Raw genomic sequence first — 9,135 nt, 5'->3', positions numbered from 1 at the left:
GAGAGGTAATAGAGGTTGTAAAGATAACATGTTGAAGGAAGGAACCTGTAGAAAAGTGTTGAGGGAGGAGATATCCTGAACTGATCTACAGTCTCCTCCTTTTCTTGATGCAAGGAATAGTCTTGAAGAGAAGCATTTTCCTATGTATTGTAAGGGAAATGGCTCTATTGTATTCTGTTGGACTAGAGTTTGGATAATGAGAAACAACACCCGAATCTTGCCATGAGGAAGCAGAGGAATGCCCATGAATTGGGGAAGTGCTTTCCAAGTCATTCTATATCCATGCTGAATGATGTAATGGTCTGTTGTAATGAGCAAATGATATTTTTTAGGGTTAAGGACAGCCTTTTGGAGAGGGGCAGGTAAGGACCGAGGGGTGTGTAAAGGGGAAGAGGCTAATCATGCAGACTTGTCTAGGTAGGGAGGAATCCCAGATCTTGAGTCACACTCAGGTTTATCCTGAAATCTTTTCCTAGGTATTTTGTTGGCCTTACAGGAAGGCCTAGAATCCATTTTCACAGAAGTGAGATTAGCAATGTAATTTCTTTGGCACCTTGGAACTGAAGAAACAAAGATCTGTCTACAGTCCTTCATGACTTTGCCCTGTTATTGAAGTTGCTTGAAAAGATTAGCAGTTCTGAGTCAAACAATACATCCCTGTTTAAAGGAGAATCTAACATTTTGCTTTAATATTCCTAGGGAGGAACTAAGAACATACATGTGTACAAACAAATATTTCAAGCATGGGCATTAATGCCCTTTGCCCTTCTAGCTTACCAATATACCAAAACACCTGTTCCCATAATAAGTAAACAGGCTGTTCTTAAAAATGTCTAAACTAGTACTTGCTTTAATGTAATTTGGTAGTCTGTTCCATGCATCAGCTACTCTGTCAGAGAACAAATTAGTACACTTCTTATTCCTATACAATCTTCTAAATAGGTTATCTGATGATTTTCTAGTTGTTGTATCTTTCATCTTTTCCCAGTTACGGGTCACCACAGCGGTACTCTGGTCCGCTAATGATTGGCAGTTGATTTTTACGTGCCGAGTTGCCAGCACTGACGCACAACCCTCAATGAAGGTACGTCCATTCACACATGTCTCCACGCAGAAGACGCTCTAGCTGAGAATCGAACCGGAGAGTGTCTTACTGTGAGGTGACAACGCTACCGCAGCGCCACCACCGCGGATCTATCTGATGATTCTCTAGTACTTTTGTTTAAATTGAGATACTGAATTTACATCTATACACTGTTGTGTTTTACTTGTTTACTTTTTGATAACGCCAAACATTCCCAGAGGTAGTTGTCTCTAAATGCCCTATATACCTGAATAAGATCTCCTGTTAGATATCTGTAAGAGACACTGTACAAGTTCAGATATTTTACTTTCATAATAACTTCAATTTTCACATCCATGGAAGCCCTTGATATATTTCTGCTGTTCTCTTTCCAGTTTACTCATGCGTGTTTTCTTATAGGGTTTCCAAATTGTTATTCCATACTTAAGTTTGGGTCTAATGTAACAAACAATGACTTAATCATTTTTGATTTCCTAGACTTTATAAATCTTTTTACACAACCTACAGTTCTATAAATATCATTGACCAATTGGTTGATATGATTAGAAAAACTCATAGCTGAAGCTACCCATATACCCAGGTCCTTAAATGAGTCTACAGCTTCTATCACTGTGTACTGTATTAAAAATTCACCTTTCAATTCATGTCTCCCAAATCTCATATGATTAGTTTTTTCAACAAACATCTTTATTAAATTATCACATATGACATAGGCAATCTTACATTTACATAAATGAAAAACAAACAATGGCACCACTTTGGTTGCAAAGATGATACATCACAGACACCTCTGAAACAACTGTATTTGCAAACATTATACATCACTTACAATCTATCCAGTCATTGTCAGTTAAGCATTATATGGCTCATTCAAATCCTGCCTCTTAAACCTCGTTCTCTCTGCATATATTATTCCTACAATTCCCATTTTTACTATGTAATTTGCTCCCTCCCTTTTCTAAAGGTCCCAGTTCCAGTTGTTTAGTCTCTGTTATTATACTCACTACTTTTTAAGTTGGTCTAGACTTTGATTTCCAGTCTCTAGTAATTCCCTTTTTGCCAGTCTTTCCCTCCCAGATAAAGTCCTTCAGCTCTTTATTAATTGCTATTCACAACTTCTCTGGTTGATACAAATATACCTGACCTGTGTATAAGAGTAAATGGACTAAAATATTTTGACAGCTTGTATCTTACTAGCCATATCCATATTAACAAAGCGTCCATTTTCTCTGTTTTTGTATTATTTTGTTTAGTCTCTTCCCACATATCCTTTGCTGCCACAACAGAGTCATTTCTAACCCAGTCTTCTAAATATTTCATTTTATCATGTCCCCATAAATATGGATATTGCCGAACCAATTCGTGTGTGGGTACATAATTTACCACTATTGCCTTTGTTTTAGCTTCATTACTTTTGTATCTCGGGAAGATATGAAACTGTCTTAAAATGTTCCACAACACTGTAATGTCCCTTTCTGGCTTTGCCATGTATAAAATAATATAATCTGCAAATAGAGACAGCTTTTCCTGACTACCATACCAATTATATCCCTGAATTTCTGCGTCCCTTATTTTCTTTGCCCGTGGTACTAAATATAATGCAAACAAAGGGGAAAGCCGACAACCTTGCCTGGTTCCTCTACTCATGCACAGGCTATCAGAGAGGACACCACCCACTTAAATTTTTACCTCCGATCCCTCATATATGATACTCCTAATCAGCCTTATAATTCTATCAGGGAAAGCAAATGCTTCCACTGCCCTGCTCATAAAGTCCCACTCTACTCTGTCAAATGCTTTCTCTGCATCAAGACCCACCAATAACAGTGGTATTTTCTTACATTCTGCTTCCCTCTGGATCATCAGTGTTCTGTTAATATTGTCAGATATTTGCCTCCCCTCCACAAAACCACACTGATCCATAGCTATCAGTTTTGGTATCACTTTTGCCATTCTTTTAGCCATTATAGACAAACCCTTCACAATCATGGTTTAGTATTGAAATGAGCCTGTATGAAGGTGGATCTGATGGATCTTTGGTGGGTCTTGATGCAGAGAAAGCATTTGACAAAGTAAGCTTGGACTTTATTAGCTGGGCAATGGAAGCATCTGTATTTTCTGAAAACATCATAAGGTTGATTAGGAGATTATATGAAGGATCAGAGGTGAAAATTTAAGTGGGTGGGGTCCTCTCTGATAATAGCCACCATCCAAAAAATTATATATATATGAGCACCTACATTGATGTATGGACTCAAAAATACCTGACAGGACCAAATCATCTTCCTCATGGAAGAGTAAACCTGTCTGGTAGACAGCAGCAATAAACTCTACAATAAAAGAAAAAAAATCTGTCCAGGACCAAGAAGGAACAGGTGTCAAGTTGGAAGCAAGCTCTCCTTTGTCTGAACAAGCAAATAAGGTCACTGGTGAAATCCTCTAAGGGTAACTTCAAGTTCAAATTGGCCACATCCACTAAGGACAATCACAAGGCCTTCTTCACATATGTCCACAATCTCAAAGGTACCACCCAAATCTACTCTAAACTGGTGGACAAGAACACCACATGCTCAAATACCACAGATACAGCCAACCTGCTGGGAGACAGGTTCAGTTAAAACTTCACCCCCCGTCCCTCCCATCAGTAATCCAGGAAATCCCCAGGACCTGCACCCTCCTCCCCTCATCAGTAGGAAGAAGATCTTCAATGCCTTCTCAAAGGAAAAAAATACAGTCTCCATGGGACCTGACAACATCCCTGGCTGCATCTTACATGAACTCAGGCATGTGCGCTCAGCTCCATTAGGCACCCTATTCAACCAAAGCCTGAGCACCGGCTTCATCCCAGCTGAATGGAGGACAGCCACTGTCATCCCTCTAACACAAAGGTAGAGTGCTCACTGACCCAGGCAATTACTGGCCCATCAGCCTAACTAGCCTGATCTGCAAGGCCATGAAACACATTATCATGACTTTATAAACAAGGACATTGGCACCCTCCAAACACTTGACCCCATACAGTTTGGTTTTGTCAAAGGGAGATCATACCTGTTAAACTTGGTCAACTTCTTCAAAACAGTCACCAAAGCCATGGATGAGAAGAAAACTGTGCACACTACCTACCTTGACCTAGCCAAAGCCTTCGACACTGTTTCCCACTCGGGCATAATTGATAAATACTCCCAGCTAGGCATCAACCCCTATGTTACCAGATGGTTAACTAACCGGCTCACTGATAGAACCCACTCAGTCAAAATAGGGGAAGCCACCTCTAGTAGTAGACCCGTAACAAGAGGCGTACCCCAAGGATCGGTCTTGCGGCCGCTACTCTTTGGGATATACTTTTCTAAGGTGTAAGCCAAAACCAGTGGTCTGCGGCTGACCAAGTTTGCAGATGACTGCAAGATGGGCACTGTCTTAAATTCCCCTAGTGATGTGAACATCCTCCAAGGGGGCCTTACCCAAACTAATGACTGCTCCCAGAAACATGGCCTCAAACTGAATGCCAAGAAATGCACCATTATCCCCTTTGGGGAAAATGGTGTCCCCACTACTTATCTCATTAATATCAATGTACTAAGCATGCAATCAGTCGTGAGGGACTTGGGTACCCAGGTTGATAGTAACCGGACATTTGACCACCACATTGCCTTCTTTGTACAGAATGCTTTCTACATGGCTCACCTCCTAAGTAAGGGTATTTCATCCTGGAACAAGGAGGTCATAACATCCCTGTACCACTCCCTTATCAGACCCATTATCGAATACAATGCCCCCCCTTCAGCATCTACCTTGCCAAGCACATGCAGCAGCTGGAGAGACCACAGAGGTTCCTGACCAGGAAAATTCAAGGTCTCAAATGCCGATCTTATACAAAAAGGTTAAACACCCTGTCCCTCTACTCAGTCTCATACAGACTCCTCAGAGGTGACCTGCGTCTGGCATACAAGGTCATCTCAGACCCAGCCTTGATGGAGTTGCTGCATATCTGTAAGTCAAACTCCACTCATGCAACCTGCACGCAAGGCCTCAACCTGGTCTGTGACATTAACAGAACTTGTTGGAGGGATAGCTTTGTGTCCCAAAGACTCCCCTATCTGTTGAATAGACTCCTTCTCCATGATAACCAGAGTACCTCACTAGCCCTCTTTAAGAGGAACCTGGATGACTGGATGGGAAACCAAAAATACAACCCTGGAATCCCACCTGTGTCCCTGCTGGACAGGAGAAACAGGTGCGGACGTTGTGTGAACAAGGGTAAAATTCTTGGCTAGCCTTATAAGGGCCTCCAAGCCAATAGCCTAGTATCATCTTATGAATCTATTAATCCTGGTGGTGAGTCAGCTCAAAAATAATTAATCCACTTATAGTCAGCTAATTCAGTCCCATTAACCAAGTCCACCCCCTACACACATTTACTTATATAAACCTTATGAAGCACCCTAAGCTTAAAGGCATGTTATTGCCTTGTTGCATAATATGTTTACTAAGTGCATTTGTACCAGCATTTCTCTGAATATCTGATAAATGAGAGCCTATCCTTTCCTTGAGCTTTTGGTTAATTTTCCCTATATAAAAACTGTCACATTTCATACAGTTAGCAAAATACACAACATTTTCTGTATAACAAGTTGCAAAAACCTTAAATGTAAATCTCTGTTTCGTAATGGGGTGTGCATATTCATTATCCAAATTAATATAGCTACAATAAACACAGTTATAACAAGGGAGTGCACCTTTCTTAATTATTTTCTTTTTTATATACAAAGTTTGGTTTAATCACCAATTACTTTTTAATTTCTGGGTCAGAATTTAAAATAGCCCAATTTTTTTTGCATTATTTGCCTAATCAAAGCAGTATGTCTATTGAACTTAGTGATATAACCCACAGAGTCATTTCTAGGTTTGTTTGTTCGTCTTTCAGCTTTTCCTGGTTAGGGGTCGCCACAGCGGAACTCCGGTCCGCTAATGAGGCAGCTGGTTTTTATGGTGTCGAGTTGCCAGCCCAATGCCCAGCCTTCACTGAAGGCACGCCCATTGAACGCATGTCTTTCGAACACACACTCGACCGGGGGAAGGACATACAGACTCCATACAGAAGGCACTCCCAACCCAAGCCGAGAATCGAACGGGCGAACCTCTTGCTGTGACGCAACAATGCCACGGCTGCGCCACCGCGGAATCCCACAGAGTAATTTCTATATTCCCTATTATTTCTAGAGATACTATTAACATTAGAAAAGTAGGGTTTGCCTAATATTTCACATTCTGAAATCACAAACTCCATATTGCTTTTGATCAGCTTAAGATCACAGCCTCTAATATGGAAATCAACAGCCATATTTTCCATTTCACTTAAATTCTCCTTTGTTGTATTCAATCTACTAGCCCTCAGGAATTGGCTTCTAAATGCACTTTTGTGAACATATCTGGGGTGTATACTATTCGAACGTACATATCTAGTAGGTTTGAACATTTTTCCTATGTATCATGGTATAAAATCTTCCATCTCTAAACATAATATTAATATCCAAAAAAATATTTTTTCCAAGAGAGTAATTCAAATCAAATACATGAAAATCAGTAGTCTTCTGTAAATCCATAACAAACACTTTTAAGGGAATCAGTACTACCAGTTCAAATTAAAAATATAACATCCACAAAGCATTTGTAGAGCATCAAATGTTCATTTAAATATACATCTGTAGAATTACTACTGAATATGTTCATTTCCTCCCATCTAGAGAGGACTAAGTTGACATAACTATTGCAGCTGGGGTACCCAATTGCTATACCCAGTAACTGATGAAAAAAATCATCATTAAATAGTAAGATATTAGTATTCAAAACAATCTCTAACACAGAACAACACGTTTCTATTTTCACAGATGTAAAGTCACTATGTGTACATAAACTGTATACCAAATTCATTAGGAATAATGGTAAATAATGACAATGTCCATAGTAACTCAAACAATATTATTCAGTGAACTACCTTGAGACCAACTCTATAACGCATTCAAAAATCATTTGTATCCTTATATAAACGCTTGCTATAATGTAATAAACTATGTAACTGAACTTCTAAATATTTTGATATCCACTGACTACCTGAGACTATGGTCTCATAGATGGCATAATCACATTCTCCTGGATCTTGGGCAACCCATATATAATCGGAGTAACAGGATTAGCAATATACAAGTAATTGTATAACTCAGGAGGAATTGAACCATCCATTAATAAATCATATGAGTAGGATTTAACTCTATATATAATTATGCCATTCATAAAGGTCGTATCCACTATTTTAAATGTACTACAATCTAGTAATATCTCAGGCATCCAACTGATGTACTTATCACTATCCATTGTAACTATTTTGCTGCCTTTAATGGCTTGTTTAATAATTAGAAGTTATGTACCTACCATAACGTTCCATGTTAGTTGTCTTCTCTCGCCTTCTTTCTTGCTGGATGGGTTCGGAGCCGATCCTCGGCTCCGACTCGGCACTTGCTTTAGCTCGAGAACTCCTTTTACCAGCTCGAGGCAACCCTATATCCCATGATGCAAGGCGGAACTACCTCAGATCTCGTTTGGTAGCTAACTTACCCTGCTAAAGACTATCCTAAAAGAATTAGGAACAATGGTTCCTAAAAGAAATCCTCCTAACAACGTACCGGAGGAAACAATCTAATAGGAACTCTTCAAGATCTGTCCAGGCCAGGGGGAAGGAGGGAGGGAAGAAAGAAGAAGAGAAGACAACTAACATGGAACGTTATGGTAGGTACATAACTTCTAAATGTTAAGTTGTCAATCTCGCCTTCATTCTTGCTGGATGGGACCGCGTCCCTAGCACCTGTATCCCGGGTGGCTCAATGGAACAGACTCTTGAGAACTGTGGAACCAAAACTGGCCCTATCTCTGGAGACCAAGTCCAACTTGCAATGAGAAACAAAGGTATGAGGCGTGGCCCAAGTAGCTGCTGCACAAATGGTATCAATGGGTAGTCTATCCTGAAAAGCTGCAGAAGTGGATAGACTCCTGGTTGAGTGAGCTTTAGGCTTAGAAGATAGCTGTTTACCCCTGAGAGAGTATACATAGGAAATAGTGGAAGTCAACCATCTGGATAAGGTCACTTTAGATACTGGAAGACCTTTCCTGTTTTTTGCATAGGAGACAAATAATTGGTCAGATTTTCTGAATTGTTTAGTTCTATGCAAATAGTACCTGAGCTGACGATGGACATCCAAAAAATGCAGTTTCTGTTCAGCTCTGTCGGAATAGTTTGGGGAAAAGACTGGTAGGTCTATAGATTGGTTAATGTTGGTTTGAGATACGACTTTGGGAAGAAAGGAAGGGTTAGTTCTTAATGATACCCTGTCCTTATGAAAAACCAAATAAGGGAATGAATGCAGAGAGCTTGAATCTAAACCCTTCTTGCAGAAGTGACAGCCAGTAAAAATATAGTTTTCCAGGTCAATAACTTCAAAGAACATGAAGCAGACGGTTCGAAGGAGGCAGTATCAAGGATGCCAACATTAAGTTCAGATCCCATTGCGGAGGAGGATGCTTTATAGGTGGTTTTAGGAGAAAACTCCTCTGAGAAAGGCCTTGCATAACCTATGAGACATAATGTTATTGTCATGCAGGCCAACATGATACTTAGAAATAGCAGCCAGTTGTACTTTGACTGTAGATGATGAGGATCCTGAATGAAAAACCTCCACCAGGAAATCTAAAACCGAATGTACAGGAGCAGTAAAGGGGTCAATATTTCTGGAATTCGCCCAAATAGAAAACGCCACTTGCTAGCATATACAGTCCTAGTGGCGACTTCAAGGAAGAGACTAAAATGTCTCTGACTGAGTCGAAATCATCGGTAGCCTGGCTAGGGTAGGAAGTGGAGCAACCAAGCAGTGAGGTTGAGAGAATGAATGGCCCGGTGCTGCTGACCTGATTGGTGGATCAAGAGATCCGGAACTGGGTCCAGATGCCAGGGCTGCACCAGAAGATGACGATGCAGAGACGGAAACCAAATTTGTCGAGGC

General features: G+C 40.3%; 1 protein-coding gene across 2 annotated transcripts in view; it reads right to left on the bottom strand.

Annotated features, from left to right (window-relative positions):
- The window catches only part of SZT2 (SZT2 subunit of KICSTOR complex), a 3,556,133-nt gene that overhangs the window by 2,414,436 nt on the left and 1,132,562 nt on the right, over positions 1-9,135 (bottom strand). The window lies entirely within an intron of this gene.

Source organism: Protopterus annectens, chromosome 10.part0, assembly GCF_019279795.1.
Source record: "Protopterus annectens isolate FY-2018-M chromosome 10.part0, PAN1.0, whole genome shotgun sequence".
In the NCBI taxonomy this organism is placed as follows: domain Eukaryota; kingdom Metazoa; phylum Chordata; order Ceratodontiformes; family Protopteridae; genus Protopterus; species Protopterus annectens.
Note: the sequence above shows the minus strand (reverse complement) of the source record. Positions and strands in the feature narration are given on the sequence as shown.